The sequence below is a fragment of the Mus caroli genome, unplaced genomic scaffold, assembly GCF_978045245.1.
Source record: "Mus caroli unplaced genomic scaffold, Mus_caroli_1 scaffold_4, whole genome shotgun sequence".
Lineage (NCBI taxonomy): Eukaryota > Metazoa > Chordata > Mammalia > Rodentia > Muridae > Mus > Mus caroli.
Window position 1 is genome coordinate 82,543,333 of NW_028227259.1, and position 27,525 is coordinate 82,570,857.

Consider the following 27,525-nt stretch of genomic DNA (forward strand, 5'->3'; position numbering starts at 1 on the left):
TGCCAATCCATGAGCATGGGAGATCTTTCCATCTTCTGAGATCTTCGATTTCTTTCTTCAGAGACTTGAAGATCTTGTCATACAGATCTTTCACTTGCTTGGTTAGACACACACCAAGGGATGTAATATTATTTGTGAATATTGTGAAGGGTGTTGGTTCCTTAATTGATTTGTTTGAGTTAATTTTATATCTAGCCACTTTTCTGAAATTGTTTATCAGGTTTAGGAGTTCTCTGGTGAAAATTTTGGTATCTCTTAGGTATATGATTATATCATCTTCTAATAGTGGTATTTGTATTTTTTCCTTTCCAATTTGTATCTCCTTGATCTCCTTTTGTTTTCTAGTTGTTCTGGATACAACTTCAAGTACTATATTGAGTAGGTAGGGAGAGAATGGGCAGCCCTGTCTAGTCTCTGATTTTAGTGCATTTGCTTCAGGCATTTTCCCATTTGAAAGTAAAGGGAGAAAGTATCCCAACACTACATATAGAGAAAATATTTGTACATATATTCTGAAATAAAGCAAATGAAGGACAGGTTATTGTATGCAGTACAAATTGTAATAAGGCTCATTTTAAGACATTTTACTAATTTCCTAATTAATTACCATCTTATCTTTGCTTCAATGCTTCCTCTCATAATGTTCATGTCTTTGCACCACTGAATGTTTTTTGTTTTGTTTTGTTTTGTTTTGTTTTGTTTTGTTTTATTAGTTACTCATACCTGTTCCATACACTAACTTAACATTAAATTTTGATTAAAAACTTCATGTAGTGAACAATAGTCAAATACTAGAGCCATATATATAATGTGTTAAGACATGAAGTTACAAATCTATTATGGAATTTTATTTACTTATTACTTTTTATCAATATTTGCTTATGAGTCATTTTTATATCCTTTTCTTCATGATAATTCTGAGAGAAAAGAGTAAATGTTACCTTGCTTTGAACTTGAAATTGATTTAAATATAGGGCATTAGTCAACTTAAATTAATATTACCCTTTTAAAAATGGATAGGTTTAATCTCTTCAAATAATCTGTTATCATATAATTCTTATTATTATATGATTTATTTTTTAAAGTGTAGAATTTCACATCAAAACATAGTATTCTGTTTGTTCTAGTTATCACTTCCCAGAGGAGAAATACATTTTCTATAATCTTACCATTATATTTCTAGTATAGTTTGGTAAATATTAAATCTTTTATATTTATATCAAACATTCATTTGGTAGCTAGCTATAAACGTGGAATGTTTGTTATTCCTCACTATTCTTTTAACTATATTAAGGATATAAAATTTAAACAAATATTTGGAGTGTCCTGTTGTATTAAGAATTATACATCACCCTGCCTTAAGTTTTTATATAATGAATTAATATTTAGGCTTAATTTGAAATTTGATTCCTTTAATTTCACATGTCTGGATTATTTTAATTCTATTACAGAATGTTTAAACTAATTTCATTATTTAAACAGTTAAGCTTTAGAATAAACATAAACAATGTGAGTCTATCAGCCTATTTATCCTTATGATTTCAATGAGCCAGATGTAGAATAAATAAATCATTAAAAATAGTTGAACTTTAGTATCTATGTTTTTAGAATGTCTTACTAACTATGGAGCTCTGCTAAGTCATATCCACTAGTGAATTGATTTGAGTGATGAATGAAGTAGAAATATATATATATATATATATATATATATATATATATATATATATCCTAATATATATCCTAGTATTATGGCTCTCAAAATAAGATTTTGTGACTCTTTCAGGAATAGACATGCCTCTACTAATGTGAAAGCAGAAACTTGTTTTTATACAACTCTATGAATTTTTAGTGGTTTCAGTATAATCATATTTTTTAGTAATAACTAAGATGTTCCGTGTTTATACACACACACAGCTCAGAGCTTCAGTCTCAGAGCTCTACTGAAAATATATGTGTGCCAATAAAAAGAAGAGAAATAAACATTTTAGAATAAGAATTGTCACAATTTTGTGCTTTGGAGTAACTGATGCCCAACTTGTGTTTTATAGAAACTTCTTGCAAGTATGTAATTTTTTTCCTGTAAAATGATTGTTTTTTAAATTAAGGCAGTTTTAGGCATGCTTTTAGTTTTTAAATCTCTGTAAAGATGGTTAAGATAAGCTAGCAGAGTCATTTCTTCAACCTATCTCTTTTGAGCTGGGTTAATCAGATCTTTTTTCCTGGAGAAAATTTGGAAGTCACATAAAGTGTACATACTTGACTGTAGATACCTCTATGATGATAAAGGTTCATGGGAAAGTTCATCCCAGGTCTACCATTGAATTAGAGGTGAATATTTTGCAGTTCAGCCAGCTGAGAAATAATGGATTTGAGGATTGTGATTCTCAAAATAGTGATCATATATGTTTTACATCCCATGGTCATTTTTTCTAGAATGCATAGTTTGCACAAAATAAAGTGTGTTGTGTTGTATGTGTGTGTGTGTGTGTGTGTGTGTGATATCTAGAGATGATACTATTTATATTAAATATATAACTAAAATATCTTAAAGAAAATGTATAATTCCTGTTTCAAATATAAAGCCTACCAACCCAAAGAGACTCTCAACAACACAAAAGCATGAAGTGAGCCATGGATAGCTAATGATTAAATAAATGCTGATACAAATCAGTGAATAAACAATCAAATTGTCTGATCATGTTGTGTGTGTTTGAGAAGACACACCACAGGCCCAAGTGATAATTCTAGTGGGAGGAATTTTCACAAAGGTATTATTTAGACAAGTACTTTGTGGTAGGTAGAAACTAGTCAAGATAAATACTCTCAAATTCCATGCCATAGGGTGAAAATAGTGAGATCCTTCATAATTCCTAAGGTGTTTAGTGATGATTCTACAGATTTAATTAAGCAGACTGGATAAGATTCCTTCATATTTTACAAACACAATATTCATGGGCAAGTAATCATCTTTCTACATTTACTTCATCCTCTTAAAATTCAAGAATGTGTTTTAGTGATAACAGGTAAGATTCCAGTTAGGGACTATACTTGTTTAGGAAACTGACAGTACTAGATTCATATCTGGATTCCATAGCCTAAGGAATCAGGAGTACTAGAATAGGTTTGCTTGCAAACCCTTGGACTGAACACAGGGTCACCAATAGAGGAGTTAGGACTGGAGGAGCTGAAGGCATTTGCAACCCCATAGGAAAAACAACAACATCAACCAACCAGAACCTCCAAGGCCACCAGGGACTAAACTATCAACCAAAGAGCACTAATGGAGGGACCTGTGACTCCAGTTTTACATGTAGCAGAGGATGGCTTCACTGGGCATCAATGGGAGGAGAGATCCTTGGTTCTGTAATGGCTAGATACCCCCAGTATAGAGAAATCAGGTTGGAGGCAAGAATGAGTGGGAGGGTGGGGGAGCACCCTATAGAGGCAGGGGAAGGGGAGATTGGATAGGGTTTTTCTGTAGGGGGAAACCAGGAAAGTAGATAACACAGCCCAGCTATTGTGCTGTTCAGGGGTTGTTGTACATATAAAGGCTGTGAATGTGTTTTTTAATCTGAGAACTCAACAATCAAAGGTGGGCAGAAACCCTGGACCAGGATTTAACATATTTTTACAACAGCTCTTCATTGTATGGTTTTAGTTTTTTTGTCAAAACTCAAGTTTTTATGGGTGTATGGGTTTATGTCTGGGTCTTGAATTTGATTCCATCGATTAACCTCTCTGTTTTTCATGTACTTCATGAAACTTCATGTACAAATACTATGTAGTTTTTGTTACTATTGTTTTGTGGCTCAGCTTGAATTCAGACATAGTGGTACTTTCAGAACTTCTTTCATTATACAGGATTTTTTTAGCCATCCTGGGTCTTTTGTCTGTCTGTCTGTCTGTCTGTCTCTTTCTGTTTGTTTGTTTTATTTTTATATAGCATTGAGAATTCTTCATAAATAATCTAAATAAAATTAATTTATAGCTGTATTAATAGTAATTAATGTTAAGCCATATATAAATATAGTTGTTACCCCTCATTAAAAGCTTCATTTTTTCATCATATTGAAAGGATTAAAAAAAATACATCTGCTCAAAACATAGAAAAACACTCATTAGGGAGATCACAGACCATAAGATCACAGTGGTTATGTTATAAATCTATAACACAACCTCTACACCTAGAGATCAGGGAACATTGCTGAAGAAGGGTACAAAATTCTAAGAGTCAAAGGATCAATATGTACCTGGAATGAAGTTATTTCCATGAATCTCAAAAGTATCATTGTCTAGCCAAGACATAACTAATCCATGAATTTGCATCACATCCTGGATAAGGGATATCTCACAAGGACCCATCCATGGATGAAGAACTATAGGCAATTAATAACTAGAGAGATAAAGAAATTATGTATATAATTATATAAAATCAATATATAAATGTTGTAAATAATATATAAACATCTATCTATATCTATCTATCTATCTCTATCTATAGATAAATATATAGATATATATAGAGAGAGATACAGAGAGAGAGGCACACATACACACTCACACACACACACACACACACACAGAGACAGAGACAGAGACAGAGACAGAGAGATACAGAGAACAGCAGACAAGTCAACACACAGGCAGGATCCCTGTAATGGGTTGTTCAATACCAAGTTGTCAGCTCTAAACATATGCATACAATCAACATTAAGTGATTCTAGCATGATTTATATATATTTTGTCGGTATAATGCAGCACTAATAATTAAGGATAATTAATTTGAGAACAAAATAAGCCTTTATTCCCCCCTTTTTTTTCTTTTCAAGTTGCTAGCAGATTGAATTGAGTGCTTACATGACATGACATCTCCCTAGGACCCCTTGATTGAATTTTTCTTCTTTAAAGAAGAGTTGTTTCCAGGAAACATGTCCACTGTCCCAAGATACTATCTCAGATGTTTCTGTCTATTTCTTTCTGCATTTGACCATTCCATCTCCCTAGAGTTCATGGGAATCAAACACTTGAAGGTCCTTAAAGAAACGCATGACTGTCTCAACAGAGTAGAATATTATTGTACAATAAAAACACTGTTGACTGCACTTTTCTTTGAATATACTCATCATAAAATGTATATTCAAAACATGGCTTATTTTCCAGCTGTTTCTATTACAGAGTCTCTGAGGGATTTTCTACTCTTGAGCTCTTGAGTATTCTCAGAACACAAAATAGAATGTGGTATATCTGTCAAATGCTTATGATTATCTATCTGGGAATTTTATTAATATGGATTCTAGAGCTGTTGTATAACTCGAAATTGAGCCAATGTAGTAACTTGCATGCACAAACATGCACACACACACACAAACACACACTCATACAACATCAAACTTGACGCACACATAATTGGATGTTTTTATAAACTAAGTGAAAAACAACTCCCACTTCTTCTGGAAAGCCAGTGAGAGATGCTACAGCTTACCATTACCATCAAAATTCAACAGCATATATGAACGAGAAACAATAGAAAACCTCTACTGAAAATTGCAAACCAAATCCCCTCTCCTTTAAACAAAACCCTAAAACCATCTGCAGTAGGCTTCAGTGGAAAGTTAGGAAGAACTGACTTTATGATTTGCCTTCTGTGAATTTTCATTTCTCCCCATGAAAAAACAGAATACAATATAAAGCTTGGATAGAATACTTCAAGTACACACCAAGGGGTTATACAATTTCACTCTTATGATTTCAATTTCTAAGGTCTGAGGATTTCTCAGATATAGTGGTGTTAAGCCAGATATTTTTCAGTGTGTAACAGCCCAATACATTCCTTATAAGAAAGTTTAAAGCTGCATTAACTCTTTCAGTAGAGTAATTTTTCCAATGGTACCCCGGTGGCCTAGAAGAAAATAGACTATAGCACAGTATAACACTCTGTGTTCAATTTGAACATACTAGGCCAATGGCTATTTTAACTCCTTCAAAAATCATTTATGTAAAATTGTTCCAGAAATGTTCCTTTATATTGCAATTCTGTAAAAGTTTTAAGAACCACACGACTACTATGTGGCATAGATTTTGTTCAGAAGTAGACTTGGTACTCTTCAAATTTTTATTTCCAACTAAGATGATTAGAATATATAACATATCTTAGAGAAAAATCTACATTAAATTAAATAAAACAATGTCTAACTAGCACGAGGATTTTAATACATGTGTTAAAATTTAGCAACATAATATGCAACACAGCATCAATATGACTCTTCACGCTTTTATGGCAATTACCAGAATCAAGGCAGATTATTTTATGACAGAGCACAAAGATCCTGTTTAAATTTTAGAGAACTGCTTTTATTTAGACACATAGTAACAGGTGAAAAAGGAAGATAAGAAAGTCAAAGAGGATGAAGAAGAGGAAGTAGAAGTCATTCTGTGTCAATGGGAGGAGTGTGTGTCCCCATGATACACAGTAATACAGCCTGACAGACTTCATGGGTCATTGTGTAATGAGTTTGTGTAAGAACAGCTTCATTGATTGAATATTGTGCTTTCTTGATGTTGTTGTTGTTGATGATGATGTTGCTGTTGTTGTTGTTGTTGTTGATGTTGATGTTGATGTTTTTAGAGTAACTACATTTTGCATCATTACTATAAGTGTAGAAGCCCTGATACTCAAATGTAATGTTTGCCTGTAATCCTATCATACTCAACCCGTGTCCTGCTTCTTCTACCAAACTTTGCCCAGTCTACAAGTTGACAGCTTTCTCAAGCCTGCCTGTATTCTGATACTCATCTCTGACTGGCCACCTTCCCCATACTCTGGTGCTAATTTTCTTTAACTCTATCATTGTCTCTATAATAACTTTTCTGGAAGGAGAAGGAAAACAAAGAAAAGGGAGAAGAAAGGAGAGATGAGGGAAGGTGAAGGGAGGAGAGGGGAAAGGAAGGGAGGATAGGAGGGGAGGAGGGACCAGAGGGGAGGGGAGAGGAGATAAGGGGAAGGAAGAGAGAGGAGGGGAGAGGAGAGGAGAGGAGAGGAGAGGAGAGGAGAGGAGAGGAGAGGAGAGGAGAGGAGAGGAGAGGAGAGGAGAGGAGAGGAGAGGAGAGGAGAGGAGAGGAGAGGAGAGGAGAGGAGAGGAGAGGAGAGGAGTAGAAGGAATAAAATGGGAGAGGTAGAATGGAAGGCTTAAAAGAAATAATGAGCATGTGTTGATTTCATTTTGCACTATATATTACCTTGTGTTTTAAATTCAATTGTAAAGTTATATGTAGTTAAAATACTCAAACCCAGCTTTAAACTCTGTTGTTGAGAGTTCTATGAACACACACAATTTCATCAAGATGTCCAACAACTTTTGACAGAGATATATTTATCAGGATTATAGCCCATGAATAGACAGGTCCAAACAGGACACTTTTAAAACTCAGAGTATCATTGATAATAACCTGGATTCTTTTTAAAATCTCTTCTTAAGTTTTTCCTTCAGTTTTGTAAATAAGCCAAAATTTCAGATTCTACTTCATAGTATTTACTCATGTGACTCTGTAAAAAAATGTATGACATGTCAAAAATATGATGATAGGTAGGTGAAATAATTAGTGATAAGCAGAACAAAATAATTATTCCGAACATTTAAAATAGCATCTATTTAAAGGGCGATTGGATCAAATGTTAATTTAAAAAAATAAGTTTGCACTTTCTCCACATGCAGAATGAATGCAGGCTCATTAAGTGTCATTCTGTAGTGGAAATGAAAGGTCATAAGGAAATTGAAGAGAGGCTTCTTTTTCTATTCATGTGCAGATAGTAGCTGCACCTGCACCACCATTGCTATGAATCACCAAGAGAAATTCTGTTCAGGCTGAAAATGACAGCACCTTCCCACCTAGTGTGTTCAGATTCACCTATGGTTTTTATGTGGTTTTGTAGAGATAACTATTGAGCCTTTTTAGATGGAAGCTCTAAGAAGGCCACTTATGAGATCGTAATTTGCTTCATGCATGTTATCTCAGTGTGTGTGCATATAGTATTCTCTTTATCTATCTTTTATAGTCCCTACTCATTTTCTTTTCTTATTCTAAAAAAAACTATTATATTGTCTTGAGAAATAAACTTTTTATCTTTGTTAAAATCAAAGCAGTAAAATGTAGGTGCCTAGACATAACAGTAGTCAAGGGCTTCTGAAACTTTAAAACTTATTTTCCCTTAATGAAAATGAATACACTTCCACTATATACTTGCATTCTCTATAGAGAACCAGTTCCTGTGATGAGTCTAACTTTTGACACTATATTGGCTATATTCCACATGTTATGCTCTTTTCTCTTTGAGGTTTTACTTTTAGTAGGACAGGTGTCTTCTCGGCACCTTGCATTATAGGGGTATATCCGTAGTTCTGTTTCCAAATTTGATATTATTATTCAGTTAGGTTCATATCTATATTTTTTCATGATTTGATTTTTCCTCTTCTTCCCCTCGTTTAATGTTTTAATATCTATAATTTCATATAAATATATATGTAATTACATATTTAAATTTCACAGTTTTTATTATAGCAACCAGCTTATTTATAAAATTTCAGAACTTTAAAATGTTTCTGAAATCTACCTCATTGTTAATCTTCTGCTTCTAATATCTATCAAATTATACTTCGAAATTTGAAAAAAAGTTCCTGTCAGACTGTGTCTACCACTTTAAAAGAATATTGCCAGTATAACAACTATAGAAGTGTAAATTTTATTATTTCTATTATGAAAATCTTCAGACAAGCTAAAACTAGATCCAAAATAGTGCCATATATATATATCACATTGTTGACAGTGTTCAAACTTCCAGTTCCAATATTTCTTCTTCCCAATGGTGCATTTATACTTCAATTAAATTTTTATATTATTTTTACAGGTAAAGTTTCACATTTCCTGAATATTATATCAATTACTACCAGGAAGACATTTCTACTTATTAAAATTAGGTGAAAATTTGTTTAGTGGTTTTGCATGATTGGGTAACAGTATTTATTATGTGTCCTTAATGGAAGTTACCAGGGCCCTTTAGTTTATAATAGTGAACATGTCATTAAATCTATAGTAAATTGAAAATAATACTGAACAAAAAAATGTATGTGATTTACTTAATATAGTACAGCTTATAACATAAGAATGGTGTTTGCTATTTGATTTTTATCTTCATGATTGTATAGTTGATTGGGAGCTGTACCTCTTGGTGCATTCCAGAGTGAATGATACTCATATCACTAGCCTTTATAACTATCAGAGTTTTACTATCACTGTGAAAAATGCAAAGGCAACGACATGTTATAAGAATTATAGACAACTCATGTAACCGAAGTATCTGTGCTGATTCTGTAAATCCTACTGCATAGCTTAAACAAAACAGCCTCAAACAAGACAGCAAATTAAATACTTGTATAGATATTTAATCAATCAGAATGTTTTAAGCAGTAAACTAAATTTACTTTGTAGTATGGGGTTCCTACTTAAAAAGGCATGAACAAAAAACCAATTTGAGATTATATCAAAAAACCCATTTATATAAATAGCTAAGAAGGGGAAAACATGGTCATATGTGTATTATTTAGCATACATTATTCTCCTAACAAATATATGACAAATATCTCAATGATGACAGGCACATAGGGTGTTCAAAAACCAGTGTTCAGAATACTGTAAGTTCAAGTCTGTTAGAAAGTCCCTAGACAGTAAGATAAATTGTGATACAATCAAAGAGTTGACAGCTATGGATAAATGACAGTGAACTATCATGGATATACACAGCAATATAGATGAATTCATAAACCATATTAGAATGTAAAAGGAAACGAAGATATCAGATTAAAAGAATGTAAAGGGATACAATTGTATGATTTAATTCACTCATGAATTAATTTATTATACAACCTTTCACTTTCTTAGTTAGAATTTCCAAAAATATTTTGTGAGGCTATGGAGAAAAAGATTGTTTCCTTTTCTTTATTTTTTTTTTCTGTCTGCCATTTGTATATAGAAAGACTACTGATTTTGTGTGTTAATTATGTCTCCTGTGACCTTAATGAATGTGTTCATCAGGTGTGGTTTCCTGGTGGAAGTTTTGGGGTTACTAATGTTTACCATCATATGACCCACAAATAAAGATACTCTGAAATCTTCCCTTCGTGTTTGTATCCCTTTCAGTGTCTACTTCAGTTTTCTTACCCTTTAAGTGCTATATTCAACAGCTATAGGTAGATTTAGCAATCTTGACTTCTTCCTGGTTTTAGTGCAAATGAGTTAAGTTTCTCTCCACTTAGGTTGATACTGGATGTGTTCTTATTGTTAATTGGCTCCATTGTTTTGAGGCATGCACCTTGTATCCCTAGTCTCTCCAAAACGGATGATGAAAGGGTGTGGATTTGACAAAGTCATTTTCTTTTTTTATTTTTAAAGATTTATTTATTTATTTTACGTATATTATGAGTACACTGAAGTTGTCTTCAAACACACCAAAAGAGGACATCAGATCACATTGCAGATGGTTGTGAGCCACCATGTTGTTGCTAGGAATTGAACTCAGGATCTTTGGAAGAGCAGTCAGTGCTCTTAACCACTGAGCCATCTCTCCAGCTCTTTTCTTAATCTAATGAAATATTTTTGTAACTTTTTGCCTGTCCATTTATATGGTGGGTGACATTTATGGTTTTATATATGTTGACCCATCTTTTCATCTCTGGAATGAGGGATAATTGATCATGCTAGGTGATCCATTTAATGTGTTCTTGGATTTAGCTTGCAAATATTTTATTGAATAGTTTTGCAAATAAGTTAGTAAATGAAACAGTTCTGTAATTTTCTTTCTTGTTGAGTTTATATGATTGAGATATCAGGGTAATTGTGGACTTGTAACTAAAGAATTGAGCTATGTTACTTTTGTTTCTATTTCTGGGTTTAACTCTACTTTCAAAACCTGGTAGAATTCTGTACTGAAATTGCTACACTGGGTTGTGGGCTTATCATGATTATGATTACTATGATTATTATAATTCTTATTAATTTGTTTCATTTTTCTATCTTACTAGGGATTATAGGTCTCTTTATATTGCTTATATGACCTTGAATTTTCTTTAGTAGTGGCTATACATCAAGAAATTTCCCCATTTACTTTAGATTTCCTGATTTCATAGAGCAAGGCTTTTAAATATATCCTGATGATTCTGTGGCTTTCCTTGATGTCTGTTTTTATTTCCTCCATTTCCTCTCTAATTTTGTTAATTTGAATCTTCCTTCTTTATGCATTTTAATTAATTTCACTAAAAGTATTTTAATCTTATTGATTTTCTGAAAGGACCATCTTGGTTTCATTGATTCTTTGTACTCTTATTTTTGTTGCAGCTGCTGTTTCTATTTTATAGATTTCAGCACTAATTTGTATCATTTCTTGTTATCTACCTCCTTAGGGTATAATTTTTCATTTTGCTCTTGCTCTTGTTGTTTTTGTTATTGTTGCTGTTGTTATCGTTGCTGTATGTTGTTACTAACATGAGATATCTCCTGTTTTTCATTTTTAATGTCACTGAGTGCTATGAACTTATCTGTTAGAATCACCTTCATCAGCAAGACCAAAGTGTGGGTGCTTCGGTCCTACTTAGAAGGGGTACAAAATACTCACATGAGCAAATATGGAGATAAAGTGTAGAGCAGAGACTAAAGGAAAGGCCACTCAGAGACTGGACTGTCTCACCTAGGCATTTATCCCATATATAGTTACCAAACACAGACACTATTGTGGATGCCAATAAGTGCATACTGAAAGGAGTCTGATATGGCTGTCTCCTGAGAGGCCATGCAAGAGCCTTACAAATACAGATGCGGATGTTAACAGCCAAACATTGGACTGAGAATGGGGTCTCTAATAGATGAATTAGGAAAAGAACTGAAAGAGTTGAAATGGTTTGCAACCCCATAGGAAGAACTAAAATATCAACAAACCAGACCCCCCCCCCCACCGAAATCACAGGAATTAAGCCATAAACAAAGGAGTACACATGGTTCCAGCTGCATATTTAGTAGAAGATGGCCCTGTCATGCATCAATGGAAGGAGATGTCCTTGGTCCTATGAAGGCTTGATAGATGTCCCAGTGTCCGGGAATTGAGGGCAGAGATGTGGGAGTAGGTACGTGAGTAGGTGGAGGAACACCCTCATAGAATCAGGGAGAGGGAGGATATGATAATGTGTTTCAGGGAGGGAAGGAAACTGGGAAAGGGGATATCATTTGAAATGTACATAAGGAGAATATCCAATTAAAAAACAAAAACAAAAACAAAAACCTTGCATCCCTTGGATCACTACCTGATTGTGGTATTAAATGATGGTTTTGATGTGTTCTTGGATTTAGTTTGCAAGAATTTTGTTGAGTATTTTTGCATTGATATTCAAAAGCAAGATTGGTCTGAAGTTTTTTTTTTTTTTTTTTTTTTTTTTTTTTTTTTTTTTTTTTTTTGGATAGGTCCTTGTGTGGTTTAGGTATCAGAGTAATTGTAGCTTCATAGAACGAGTTAGGTAGTATTCCTTCTGTTTCTATTTTATGGAATAATTTGAGGAAAATTGGTATCAGGTCTTCTTTGAAGGTCTGGTAGAATTCTGCACCAAATCCATCTGGCCTTGGGCTTTTTTTGATTGAGAGGTTTTTAATGATTTATTCTATTTCCTTGTCTGATAAGGGCCTGTTTAGATAGTTTACCGGCTCTTGATTTAACTTTGGTATGTGGCATCTGTCTAGAAAACCATTCATTTCATCTAGATTTTCCAGCTTTGTTCAGTACAGACTTTTATAGTAGGATCTGATTTTTTTTAAATTCCTCCATTTCTGTTGTTATATCTCCATTTTCCTTTCTGAATTTATTAATTTGGATACTGCATCTTGGCCCTATACAGAATACACAAGATAAAGTCCACAGAATTCAAAAGGCTCAACAAGCTGAAGTGTCCATGTGAGGATGCCTCAGTCCCACTTGGGAGAGAGAAGAAAGCAATCACAACTGAGGAGAAAGGGAGGGGCCTTGGAGGGAATGTGGACAGTTTGGGGGGCAGTGGAGGATAGAGGGGAACCTGATCTATTATTGGGTGGGGAAATGGTCTGAAGCCCTGAGGGGAAGAATGTAAACAGGTAACCTTAGGAAATAGGAAGTTGGAGGAACCCCCAGAATGCACCAGATTTCTGGGAGTTGAGAAATTCCCAGGACTCATAGACAGGGGCCCTGGATGAAATGCCAGACAGTAGGGAGAAGGAACTTATAGAGGCCACCTCCAGCAGGGAAACAGGACATCAAGTGAGAGATGGGGTTTCCATCACAGTCACAACTCTGACCCATAATTGTTTCTGTCTGAAAGAATTACAGGGATGGAAATGAAGAGGATTCTGAGTAAAAGAAGGTCCAGTGACAAACCCAAAGTGAGTTCCAGCTTAAGGGGAGGTCCCAAGACCTAACACTATTACTGAAGCTATGAAATGCTCACAAAAAGGGATCTATCATGACTGCCCTCTGAAAGACCCAACAAGCAGCTGAAAGAGTCAGATGTATTTATTTGTACCCAACCAATCGACAGAATCAGCTGACCCCTGTTGAATTGGGGAAGGCATAAAGAAGCTGAAGAGAATGGTGATCCTGTAGGAGGGCCAGCAGTCTCAATTAATCTGGACCCCCAAGATCGCTCAAACACTGGACCACCAAACAGGCAGCATATACCAGCTGATATGAGGCCCCCAAAACACATTCAGTAGAGGACTTCCAGGTCTGTGTTCATTCAGAGATGAACCTAACTAACCTTCAAGAGACTGGAGGCCCCAGGGAGTTTAGAGGTCAGGTGGGGTAGGGGGTCGGGTCATTCACACAGAGATGGAGTGGCATGGGGAGGAAGTGTGGGGTGTGGAGCAGTCACATGGTGGTTGGGGAGGGACAGGAAATAGAATATGGGGTAGAAAAAGTTAATTATAAATAAAATTAAATTTAAAAAAGAGAATCACCTTCATCATTTCCAATAAATTTGAGCATCCTCTGTTTTGATTTTTATTCAATTATATAAAGTTTGTAGTTCTTAATTTTTGCAATGGTCTCCCTCTTCAGTGAGTTGTCTAGATTCAGTGAATGTGTAAGCTTACTGGAGTTCCCCTAGTTGTATATTGTAAAAGTAACTTTGTAACTTTTATCAACCTGATGTAATTGTTGTCTCAGGTTTACTGCCTTTGTCTGTAAAGGTAACCTAGGCCTAGACCTGAAAATTTCTAACTTCAGTACAATCTAATCTAGGCCTAGAATGTTTTCAGCCTCTGAGACTTACTGTTGAATAAGCTTACTCGTTTATCTCTGAACTCTGGCTGGCTGGTTCAAATCATCTGTTTTGGTTCAAACTCCTCTCCAGCTCATTCATTTAATCTGGCTTCCCTCAGCTTCTCACTAAATTGTTCTGTTGGGCCCCAAACTAACTTTGGAAATTTGTTTGAGTATTTTGGATCCTTTTCATTTTCTGGTTCATTTTCTCTTTACCTTCAACATGTCTCTGTAAAACTGCCTGAGAAAACTGCCTCCTCTCTGCACAAACTGAACTCCACTGAACTAATTCAATTCCATAGCACTCAAACCCAACTAACTGAAAAACACTCAAACTTTACTCAAGGAACTGCCCTCCAAAATGGCTGTCTCATTCTACAATGTAAACTTGTATTCTTAGTTTGGAATTAAAAGTGTGTACTAGGGACATGTCTGCATTCCAGACAGATCACATAGAACTAGAAATTCTTTGACTGGAATGTTTTGCTAGAGCAGCCATGTTACTGGATAAACATTGTTCTACACTCAATATTTGGCTTTATTCAACAGGGGCTAGATAGTATGCTAACGTTATTTCAATGTGCTTTTATCTGTTGAGACTTCTTTTTTATTTATGCATGTGATTAATTTTAGAGAACATTCCATGAAGCACTGGAGGAAAGGTATATTTATTTCTGTTTCGGTAAAGAGTTCTATAAATGTATGTTAAGTTCATTTGATTTATGATATTGCTTAGCTTCAGCATTTCCTTTTAATATATTTTGGGGGATGACCTGTCTATTGGTTGGAATTGGGTATTGCAGTCACCCATTACCATTATGTGAGGGTCAAATGATTTAAGATATAGTAGTGTTTCTTTTATGAACTTGGGTGCCTTTGTGTTTGGTACATAAGTGTTTTGAATTGAAATGTACTCTTGGTATACTTTTCCTTTAATAAGCATTTAGTATATCTCCATAACTCTTCTAATTAGTTTTGGCTTGAACTATATTTATCAAATATTAAATTTTTTCTATCTTCTTGTATCTTGGGTTTATTTGTTTGGAATATTTCCATCCATTTACAATTAGTTTAACACTATTTTTGATTTTAAAGTTGGTTCCTAGATGCATCAGAAGGGTGGATCTGGTTTTTATACCCAATCAGTTATTCTGTATGTTTTTATTGGGGAATGAGACTATTGATGTCCACAGCTTTCAATGAGACATGTTCATTAAATCTGATTTCTTGATTTTGTGGAATGTGCATTTGTCCAGCTTTTGATTTGCTAGTTTGAGATTATGTATTGATCATGTTTATTATTAGCCTGCTGAAAGTAAAATTTTTTCTTGTGCCCCTGTTTGAACTTTTTATTATTTTTTCACTATGTATTGTGATAGACAGCTTGGTTGTCTATAGTATTCTATAGGGGCACTGATAGTCTCTTGCAGTTTGTAGGAAATCCATCCCTTTTGGCTTCTGCAGTCTCATTGAAATCTCCCATGTCACACATCATCTGTTTTCATGTGTTACTTGTTCTTTTTTCCTTGAAGCTTTTAATATCCTGTTTTTTGGTCTCTATATTTGGGTTTTTCAATTATTATATGATATGGGAAATTTATTTTCTGGTCCAGGCCATTTAGTGTTCAGTACATGCTTCTTGTTCTTTTATAGACATTTCCATCTTTTGTTTAAGAAAATTTTCTTGACCTTGGGGCAAACTTGACACCCAAACCCACAGTCCCCAGAGAAGGCTACACTCCCAGGTGCTCTACCATGCCCAGAACCTTATTCATGATCAGGGGTCAGTAGAACACAACATCTTTCCAACACAACCTGGAGTAACTGGGACCAACAGAATTGAAGGATAGAGGAACCCCACCTGACTAGTGAATGGGGTTCCTTCTGGAATGCCCTGGTTTAACTTGGGCACAAACTTGGCATCCAGTCCCATAGCTCCAAAGGAAACTCCACTCCGAGGCTCCTTGGAATACCCAGATCATAGTATCAGAGGATCCCAGTGTCCTAGGAACTTGGTCATACCAGGATCTCATGCTCTCTCAGAGTCAGCTTGACTACCAGAAACTCTGACACACCCCAATCTCAGGATTATAGGATCCAGGATGCACAGGATCACAGAGACAGCTGTATTCTTAGGAGTTCTGATTCAAAGAGGATTACAGGAAAGACAGGTTCCAGTCAGCTATAGTGAGGTGACATAGCACTAGAGAGAATCAGATGGTAGGAGGCAAGCATAAGAACACAAGCAACAGAAACCAAGGTTATTTGGAATTATCAGAACCCAATTCTCCCACCATAGCAAGTCCTGGATACACTATCACACTGGAAAAGCAAGACTGGGATCTAAAGTCACTTATCAGGATGATAGACAACTTTAAAAGTGATATAAATAACTCCCTTAAAGAAATACAGGAGAACACAGGTAAACAGCTAGAAGTCCTTAAAGAGGAAACACAAAAATCCCTTAACTAATTACAGGAAAACACAATCAGACAGGCAAAGGAAATGAAACAAAACCATCCAAGATATAAAACAATGGAAATGAAACAATAAAGAAATCACAAAGGGAGACAACACTTGAGTTAGAAAACCTAGGAAAAAGATCAGGAGTTATAGATGCAAGCATCACCAACAGAATACAAGAGATAGAAGAGAGAATCTCAGGGGAAAAAGATACCATAGGAAACATTGACACAACAGTCAAAGAAAATACAAAATGCAAAAAACTCCTAACACAAAACACCCAGGAAATCCAGGACACAATGAGAAAACTAATCTTAAGGATAATAAGTATAGAAGAGAATGAAGATTCCCAACTTTAAGGACCAGTAAATATCTTCAACAAGATTATAGAAGAAAACTTCCCTAAGCTAAAGAAAAAGATGCCCTTGAACATGCACGAAGCCTACAAATCTCCAAACAGACTGGACCAGAAAAGAAATTCCCCCTGTCACATAATAATCAAAACATCAAATGCATTAAATAAAAAATGAATATTACAAGCACTAAGGGAAAAAGATCAAGTAACAAAGGATAATAAATGGAAAACACCAACATAAGGAGGAAAACTACACCCTAGAAAAAGTATCAAATTAAATCAAACAAATCAGTGGCCTTTATCTACTGAAAAGATATACAGGCTGAGAAAGAAATTAGGGAAATGAAACCCTTCACAATATTCACAAATAATATTACATTGCTTGGTGTGACTCTAATCAAGCAAACAAAAGATCTATATGACAAGAACTTCAAGTCTCTGAAGAAAGAAATCAAAGATCTCAGAAGATGGAAAGATCTCTCTTGGTCATAGATTGGCAGGATTAATATAGTAAAAATGGCCAAGGTTCCTAAAGCAATCTACAGATTCAATGCAATCCCCATCAAAATTTCAACTCATTTCTTCACAGAGTTAGAAAGGGAAATTTGCAAATTTATCTAGAATATCAAAAACCTAAGATAGCAAAAAACTATTCTCAACAATAAAAGAACTTGTGGTGGAATAACCATGCCTAACCTCACGATGTACTACAGAGCAATTGTGACAAACCTGTATGGTATTGGAAAAGTGACAGGCAGGTAGATCTATGGAATAGAATTGAAGACCCAGAAATGAACCCATACACCTATGGTCACTTGAAATTTGACAAAGTAGTTAAAACCAACTAGTGGAAAAAAGACAGCATTTTCAGCAAATGGTGCTGGCTCAACTGACAGAATGTAGAAAATGCGAATCAATCCATTCTTATCACCTTGTACAAAGCTCAAGTCAAAGTGGATCAAGGACCTCCACATAAAACCAGATATACTAAAAGTTACAGAGGAGAAAATGGGGTAGAACTTCAAACAGATGGGCACCGAGAAAAATTTCTGAACAGAAAACCAATGGCTTATGCTATAAGATTAATAATTGACAAATGGGACGTCATAAAATTGCAAAGCTTCTAAAAGGCAAAGGACACTGTTAATAGGCCAAAAGACACCAAGAATTTGGGAAAGGATCTTTACCAATCCTACATTGGATACAGGGCTAATATACAATATATACAAAGAACTCAAGAAATTAGACTCCAGAGAACCAAATAACCCTATTAAAATGGGGTACAGAGCTAAACAAAGAATTTTGAACTGAGGAATATCAAATGGCAGAGAAGCACCTAAATGAATGTTCAACATCCTTAGTCATCAGAGAAATGCAAATCAAAACAACCCTGAGATTCCACCTCACACCAGTCAGAATGGTTATAATCAAAAAACTCAGGTGACAGCAGATGCTAGCAAGGATGTGGAGAAAGAGGAACACTTCTCCATTGCTGATGAGATATCAGGCTTGTACAACCACTCTGGAAATCAGTTTGGCAATTCCTGAGAAAACTGGACATAGTACTACCTGAAGACAGAGCTATACCACTCCTGGGCATATTCTCAGAAGATACTCCAACATGTAATAAGGAACATGCTCCACTATTTTCATAGCAGTCTTATTTATAATAGCCAGGAGCAGAAAACAACTCAGATGTCCTTCAACAGAGGAATGGATACAGAAAATGTGGTATATTTATACAATGGAGTATTAAGCACCTATTAAAAACAATGAATTTATGAAATTCATAGGCAAATGGATAGAACTAGAAAATATCATCCTGAGTGAGGTAACCCAGTCACAAAAGAGCACACATGGTATGCACTCACTGATGAGTGGATATTATCCCAAAAGCTCCAAATTACCAGGATATAATTCACAGACCACACAAAGCTCAATAAGAAGGAAGACCAAAGAGTGGGTGCTAAGGTTCTTCTTAGAAGGAGAATAAAATATTCTCAGGAGTAAATAGGGAGATAAATGTTGAGCAGAGACTGAAGGAAAGGCAATCCAGAGAGTGTCTCACCTGGGGATTCATCAATATATAATTACCTAACCTATACAAAATTTTGGATGCCAAGAAATGCATGCTGAAAGGAGCCTGATATGTCTGTCTCCTGAGAGGTCCTTCCAGAGTCTTACAAATATAGAGGCCGATGTTCACAGCTAACCATTGGAGTGAGTGTGGGGTCCCCAATAGAGGACTTAGAGAAAGGACTGAAGGACTTGAAGTGATTTGCAACCCCATAGGAAGAACAGTATCAATCAACCAGACCCCTAGAACTCCCAGGGACTAAGCCATCAACAAAGGTGTACACGTGGCTATGGCTGTATATGTAGCTGAGGATGGCCTTGTCATGTATCAATGGGAGGAGATTGGTCCTATGAAGGCTTGATATATGCCCCAGTGTAGGGCAATGGAGGACAGGGAGGTGGGAGTGGGTGGCTGGGTGGAGGAACATTCTCATAGAAGAAAGGGGAAAGAGGTTGTGATAGTGTGTTTCCTGGAGGGGGGGAAAAAGGGAAAGGGGATATCATTTGAAATATAAATTAAGAAAATATCCAATAAAAGTAGAAAGAAAAAAAGAAGAAAAAGGAGAATATTTTATTCTATGATTTTGTTGAAAATCTTTTCTTTGCTTTTGTTTTTATCTCCTTCTTTTATCTGTATTATCTGTAGATTTCCTCATTTTATAATGTTCCACATTTTCAGGATGTTTTATATGTGGTTTTATTGTTGTTTTGTTTTGTTTCTTTTATTTTTTTGATTTTTAATATTTTCTTTGACCAAGGGTATCCATTTCTTCTCCACTTTCTACAATGCTTGAAATTCTTTCTTCCACAGTTCATATTCCCTTGAGGTTCCTTCAAAGCTACTAAATTTTTCATGTATCATTTTCCATCATTTTATATTTTCTCTATTGATTCTGTTTCTACTCTCATATCTTGAACAATTTTCTTCATTTCATTCCACTATTTATTTGTGATTTAAAAGATTTCAATTATAGATTTATGCATATCTTCTTTAAGGTCCTTTATTATATAATAATTATGAATATATAGTTAATATTTTTGAACTATATATTATAACTATAGTGAAGTCCTTGATTTGTGCTTCAGATATATCGCATTTTTCATGGCTTACTGTAAGAGTGTTACTGAGATCTTGTGAACACTTACTGTCCTAGCTGTTATTGATTGTGTGACTACACTGGTGCCTATATATCTGGATTTGAGATTATTATAATTTTAGGTGTTAATGTTCTATCTTGTCTTTGTTGGGTATATTTTTAGTTCCTTGATTTCTGTTGTCCACTCTGAATTTTAAGATCATGTGTTATCTGTGAATTTCCTGCAAGGTATTACTTCTGAGACTTTAGCAAGTATGATCACAGAGGATCCTATGTAGAACTTGTTCTTATGTATTGGGAGATGACATGCCGTAATTGGGATGTGGTAGAAGAGTCACAGTGTTGGAAAGTCCACAAGCTGAAAAAAAAAGCTGAGTCTGGCGTGAACATCAAATAGTCAGGCCAGGCTTGCCAACAGGTTTACAGGGAGGGAGTGTCTTGAGCAGGTGAGAACAGAATGGGATGAGAAAGGAAGGCAGTTGGAGAGGATCTGCTTTGTACCCTGGATTCAGGGCACAGAAAAAGGAGACGCCACAGCACATGGTCTGCTAAAAAGCTGGACATAGGACTAGGGAATAGGATTTGAAGAATGGGAAGAAGGTTGAAAAAATGCTTACCTGATTCTCTTTTCTTGCATTCAGGTCTGCCATTAACAGTTTGATTTTACTTACTGGCTAAATTTCTGACTTTGTAACTAGACAGTATAAATATAACTGTCAGAGAAATAAATTTATTGAACACTTTGGACAAATATATTTTGTACTTTAACATCTATATAAACTATTCATAAGAAAATACTGGCTTAGGAGCCAAATTAGATGGTTCAGTGTATTAAGGCACTTAACCTAGATACATGCAGTGGGGGGAAAAAACAAACCAACCAAAACAAAACAAAACAATAAACCTAGCTCACTGTAAGCTGTCCTCAGATCTCTATATTTGTACTATGGCATGTGCATGCATGGGGTCACACATTTACATTTGTGCTTTTACAGTGTGGTGGTTTGAATATGCTTGGGCCAGGGAGTGGCACTCTAGAAGGTGTGGCCTTGTTGGAGTAGGAGTAACCATGTTAGAGAAAGTGTGTCACTATCTGCCTGGGCTTAAAGACCCTCATGCTATCTGCCTGAAAGTCAGTCTTTTCCTGTTTCCTTTTGGAATGAGATATAAAACTCTCAGTTCCTCTTGCTCCATGTCTGCCTGAATGCTCCAGTGTTCCAGCCTTGATGATAATGGACTGAAACTTTGAACCTGTAAGCCATCCTCCACTAAATGTTGTCTTTTTCAGAGTTGCCTTGGTCATGATGTCTGTTTACAGCAATAAAACCATAACTAAGGCACACAAAACTAAAGAAATAGTTTTAATGAAGAAAAAGAAAGTATTAGCTTAGTATTGGTAAGCAACAATTACAACATATACTAAATGATATAGAACTAGTGGTAAAATTCTTGATTAAATTAGGAATAAACATAATATATCCACTTTTAGTAAATGAATAGTACACACAAAGAAAATCTTCAGAGAAAGACGTTATGGTAAAATTTAAATATCATTTTAGATACAGTATACACTTTCCAATATCTACTACATAATAAACTTACTTTTAGTATTTTCTGTTAGATTCAATGGTTCTGCAAAAGCACATCAAATTTCCTTTAAAGTGATGGCATTAGTCTGTACCAGGTCAGTTGTATGTAAGTTCAGGATTGATAATTTATTAGAATACCAATTAGTTCATTTTGCTCTGGAGAAACTATCTCTCATTGTCAGCATTTCTTAGTTGTTTTGATTGTTGGAGTCTCACATATTTATATATATTGGAATGTGTTTGTGTTTATGTGTATGTGTAACAATTAATAAAAATGTGGTCATAAGTTCGGAAAACATTATAGAAGTACCTATGGAAGAGACTATTGAAGGTTAAACTATTTAAGTATAATAGGGTCTAAGAACATGAATAATTTTAAAAAGCAATTTCAAAGGAATCAGGTTATAAAGTAAAACCCAGGTCCAAGAATTGCTGCCTTCCAGACAGTAGGCTTTTCTAGAAAGAGAGATAAGCAAATCATCTGCATTCTGTTTTTCAGAAACAACTACAGGAATTGGTTGTCCAGTGCCAAATGGTCAGCTCTAAAAATACACATACAAGAAACATTGTATGGATTCAGTGGGTTGTATTGGAATGTGTATGTATATACAAATACTTAAATACATTTTAAATTATTTCATTTCTTCTGTCATCTTCTTGCCTAATTCACTTCCATACAGTTGTGTCTGGCAAGAAAAGATATCATATCCCCACTGATACACTTACGTCCATCTGAGTCTGTTGATAAGGTGTTTAGTATGAGACCATTGGCACCAGGCATGGTCTTCTATAATAGAATATAAAATAGAACTCTAAAGAGAGATTAGTAGCTAGACATGTTTTAGGAGTTCATCTTGTCAATACATGCTGGAAGGGTAATACTCAGAAAAATTTAAACTAGTACAAAGAACATGATATAGGCAACTCTTATATCAGCTCATAAAAGGTATAAGAGATGCTGTCTATAAAGAAACTTTGTTAAATTGTCTAGTCTCTTCCCTAAGATGATATTGTATTGAAGAAATAAATGGTTGGTGTGGTGAATCATAAAATTAATTCAAGAGAAAATGTGAAAGCCCAAGGGTTTGTTCAATTGATGAATACAGTTCCACTTCAGGGGATGATGGCAAGGGAGGCTTAGGTATTTATCATATATAAATATAGCAGAATGTCAAAGATGTAGTAACAACTAACTAAAAGAAGAGGCAATGACTTTGAAGGAACACAAAATAGATGGGACAGTTTGGTATGGGCTAAGAGAAAGAAGAAATGTAATTAAATTATCATCACAAAAAATTGAAAACATTCTCTAGGAATATAGAAACCTTCAGGTATAGTTCATCCTCTCTTTTTAAAACATAATACTTTGCAGAAGAATAATATGACTTAGGAATGTTCCAAGAAAATATTAACCCTGTGTTATAATTCTATTTTTGGTAATTTCTCAAATCCAGTTAATGATTTGTAGACTGCAATATTCATGAACAAGGTTTGAAAAACACAAGTCTAATTTTTCAAGGTGAATATTTGAAAGTTGGAACAAACATTGCTCATAACAGTAAAGAAAGGTAATACAAAATTTTGGAAAGGGTTCGAAAAACCTCACAAGTAAATAGACTATAGTAAATATAGATTGGAGGGCCAGGGAAACCACAAGTTTTTAAATTCTGCATAAATAATTAATGGGCTTTTATTTTTTTACATTAATGTCAAATTCCAAAGGTACACACAGGTGACACTTAGAAGCTCAGTGATAACAACTGCCTGTAGATTTGGATGATGTGAGGTTGTTTAATAAACTGAACTGTCATGCAATAAGATGAGAATGACATGAATGACAGAAGCCAGGTTGTAGAACTTAGTGATCAGCAGGAAGTAGAAAGTATTACAACAAACAGAATATGCATGTAGATCTAGGAGGAGCTACCTCCTAGAATGATAGAACAATAAGTAAGCACATATGGCAGTCTTCAGAGGAACCAAATATATATGCTTTTAATTTTATATAATCGATAAATACCAAGAACATGTGACAAAATGTTAATTAGCTATGTTCTGATAACTATATTACAATGTATTCATATATCAAATCATTATACTATGAATTTGAAATATAATAAGAGAACTATAAATCCTAAGTGTGACAATTTAAACAAAAGGACATCACTAATGTAATTGCAGGGAGCTGAAGGTTCTTGTTAATACTCACTATCTCTTGCCCTACTGTTACATCTGATGTATTTCTTGGGCACAGAATCGTTTCGACTAAAGAATGGAATGACTTCATTGAGCAAAACATCTGCAACAGTAAGGGATATGCACTGAGATGTCAGTATCTTTGTTTTCCCAAAAGAATTCTATGGACTTTTTCTAAGGTTTGTGAGAAAAATATAAAGGAATATTTGAAAAATTATTTGAAATTACACACACACACACACACACACACATATGTGTGTACACACACACACACACACACACACACACACACACACAATTACATTACATTCTTGCTTAGTAGTATGCTGATAACCTGCTGGACTTACCGGATAAATACCAAAAACTGGTATCTGATATTTATTTAAGTCACAGGACCACGTCTAGGTCATAGAGAGTTCACTGGGTCTCAAGAAAAATCGTTTAACTTCCTCAATCATGAATGTTTATCAATAATGGGTTTATTTTATCTATAATAGGAACTTAAATTAGTTCCTAGGCCTATAGAAAAAGAGTTGTTATAGAGGAAATTGCCCCATCAAGGCTTTTATCAAAAATACTAAAATTGCTTAAGATAGTCTATTAAAACAATATCAAAAGTTAGAATGGATGATAGATTGTGTTTTTGTCAGGCTTTGATAGTCTGGTGCTTATGGTCATTGTTAACAATTATGCATAAATGTCATCTATAAATTGAGTGAATTCAGGTATATGATATGTGCTACCTGAAGTATAAACAATCAGGAATAGTGAATGTTACATTATGAAAATGGTGCCTTCGTCGGGATTACTCTGTCTTTGACATGTGGTATATTGAAATAGATATGGCAAACAGGAATCGTTTAACATTAAAAATACTCACTATTATTCATGATGGATAATAACATGAATTTTAAAAAAATCTATAATATTTTTTAATTAGGTATTTATTTCATTTACATTTCCAGGGCTATCCCAAAAGTCCCCCCACAAGCTCCTCCACCCACTCTGCCACCCACTCCCCCACCCACCCACTACCACTTCTTGGCCCTGGCGTTCCCCTGTACTGAGGCAGATAAAGTTTGCACAACCAATGGGTCTCTCTTTCCACTGATGGCCGACTAGGCCATCTTCTGATACATATGCAGCTAGAGACACGAGCTCTGGGGGGTACTGGTTAGTTCATATTGTTGTTCCACCGATAGGGTTGCAAATCCCTTTAGCTCCTTGGGTACTTTCTCTAGCTCCTCCATTGGGGGCCCTGTGATCCATCCAATAGCTGACTGTGAGCATCCACTTATGTGTTTGCTAGGCCCCAGCATTGTCTCACAAGAGACCGCTATATCTGGGTCCTTTCAGCAAAAATTTGCTAGTGTATGCAATGGTGTCAGCGTTTGGAGGCTGATTATGCGATGGATCCCCTGATATGGCAGTCTCTATATGGTCCATCCTTTTGTCTCAGCTCCAGACTTTGTCTCTGTAACTCCTTCCATGGGTGTTTTGTTCCCAATTCTAAGAAGGGGCAAAGTGTCCACACTTTGGTCTTCGTTCTTCTTGAGTTTCATGCGTTTAGCAAATTGTATCTTATATCTTGGGTATTCTAAGTTTCTGGGCTAATATCCACTTATCAGTGAGTACATATTGTGTGAGTTCTTTTGTGATTGGGTTACCTCTCTCAGGATGATACCCTCCAGGTCCATCCATTTGCATAGGAATTTCATAAATTCATTCTTTTTAATAGCTGAGTAATACTCCATTGTGTAAACATAGCACATCTTCTGTGTCCATTCCTCTTTTGAGGGGCATCTGGGTATGAATTTCTTAATGTTGGAAAAAATGCAGCACACACAAGGGAACATAGCTTATATTGAAGAAAATCATTGCATATATTGATCTGTTAATTATACCTGACAACAAGAATTAAAAATTATGTTTCAATGTTGCTGATTCATAAGTGTGTCAGGGAAATTGTCATAAGAATTTTGAGGATGTGGGTCAAATATTACAGTACTGAACTGTGAAAAGCCTGGTTATTCCAGTCATTTTTAATGTTCCCCTAAGTCAGATAAATGTTATTTCTCACTTTTAATTCTTTACTTGAAAGATTTTTTAATATGTTTACATAAGAGCCTATGTGTGTATAGGTACACCATGTAAGTTTCTGGTGTGGACTCAGACCAGAAGAGGTTGTTAGAACCAACCCCTGACACTCGCTTAACAGCTAGTTGTGAGCTTCTGAATGAGTAGTGGGAACAAAACTGAGGTTCTCTACAGGAGCATCAAATACTCTTAAATATTGAGGATCTCTCTACACTGTGGTTTCTCACTTTAAAAAAATGACATGATAAGCTGGGCAGTGGTGCTGCATGCCTTTAATCCCAGCACTTGGGAGGCAGAGGCAGAGGCAGAGGCAGGCAGATTTCTGAGTTCCAGGCCAGCCTGGTCTACCGAGATAGTTCTAGGACAGCCAGGGCTACACAGAGAAACTCTGTCTGGAAAACAACAAGAACAACAACAACAACAACAAAATGACATGATGGTTAAATGTTAAATTGGCTTCTAGAGGATACCAATTCCATACCAAAATTTCTGTTTTATTTATTTAACAGATTAGAAGTCTTTGCACTGTGAATAGTAAACAAAGAATAAGATTTTACTAAAGCTCCAGGGCATGGGGGAAGATGGTAAGACTTCCAGGCTTCATTGCTTTGTGGACCTTATTATTTGAATCTATTTGAGAATTTCATACATATAGATGATATATTGATCAAATTCATTCACATTCCCTCCTTTCGAACATGTCTCACACCAGTTCCAAATCTTTCCTCCAGACTCTTCATGTATATTGCTTTTAAACTTCTGAGTCCACAATGCTTTCAGCATGTGTGTGTAATATATATATATATATATATATATATATAGCAATTGACTGGCTTCTTCCCCCAGGGCCCCACAAGTACTCAATTCTCCTCTGTAAGTGATTGGATTTTATAAGCTCTTCTTCCATCTACTCTGGGATATTTAAATACATATCTCTTTCTCCTTCCTTCTTCAGGAGTCAATAAATGACTATGAAAAATAAAGAAAGAAATATAAATATTATCATTTTTAAGTTTTAAATCTTTCACTTTTACTTTTGGAGCTTTAAGTGGCAAATATAGTTTATTTTTTATAATCATGCAAGTTCATACGCTATTATTAACTCAAATTCCCAAATCCATTTGAAAACTGGGACACTTCCCCAGAAGGAATTTTTAGAAAATTAAAGTATTTAAAAAGAAAATTTTAATATAGACAAAATAAATATATTGATAATACCCTAAAATATTCTGATACATTCTTCTTGGTTGGTTAGAATGCTTAAGATTTATATCTTTATCTTATTTGTAACTTTAAAATGCTCTCATTTTCTGTCAAATTGTTGCCTAC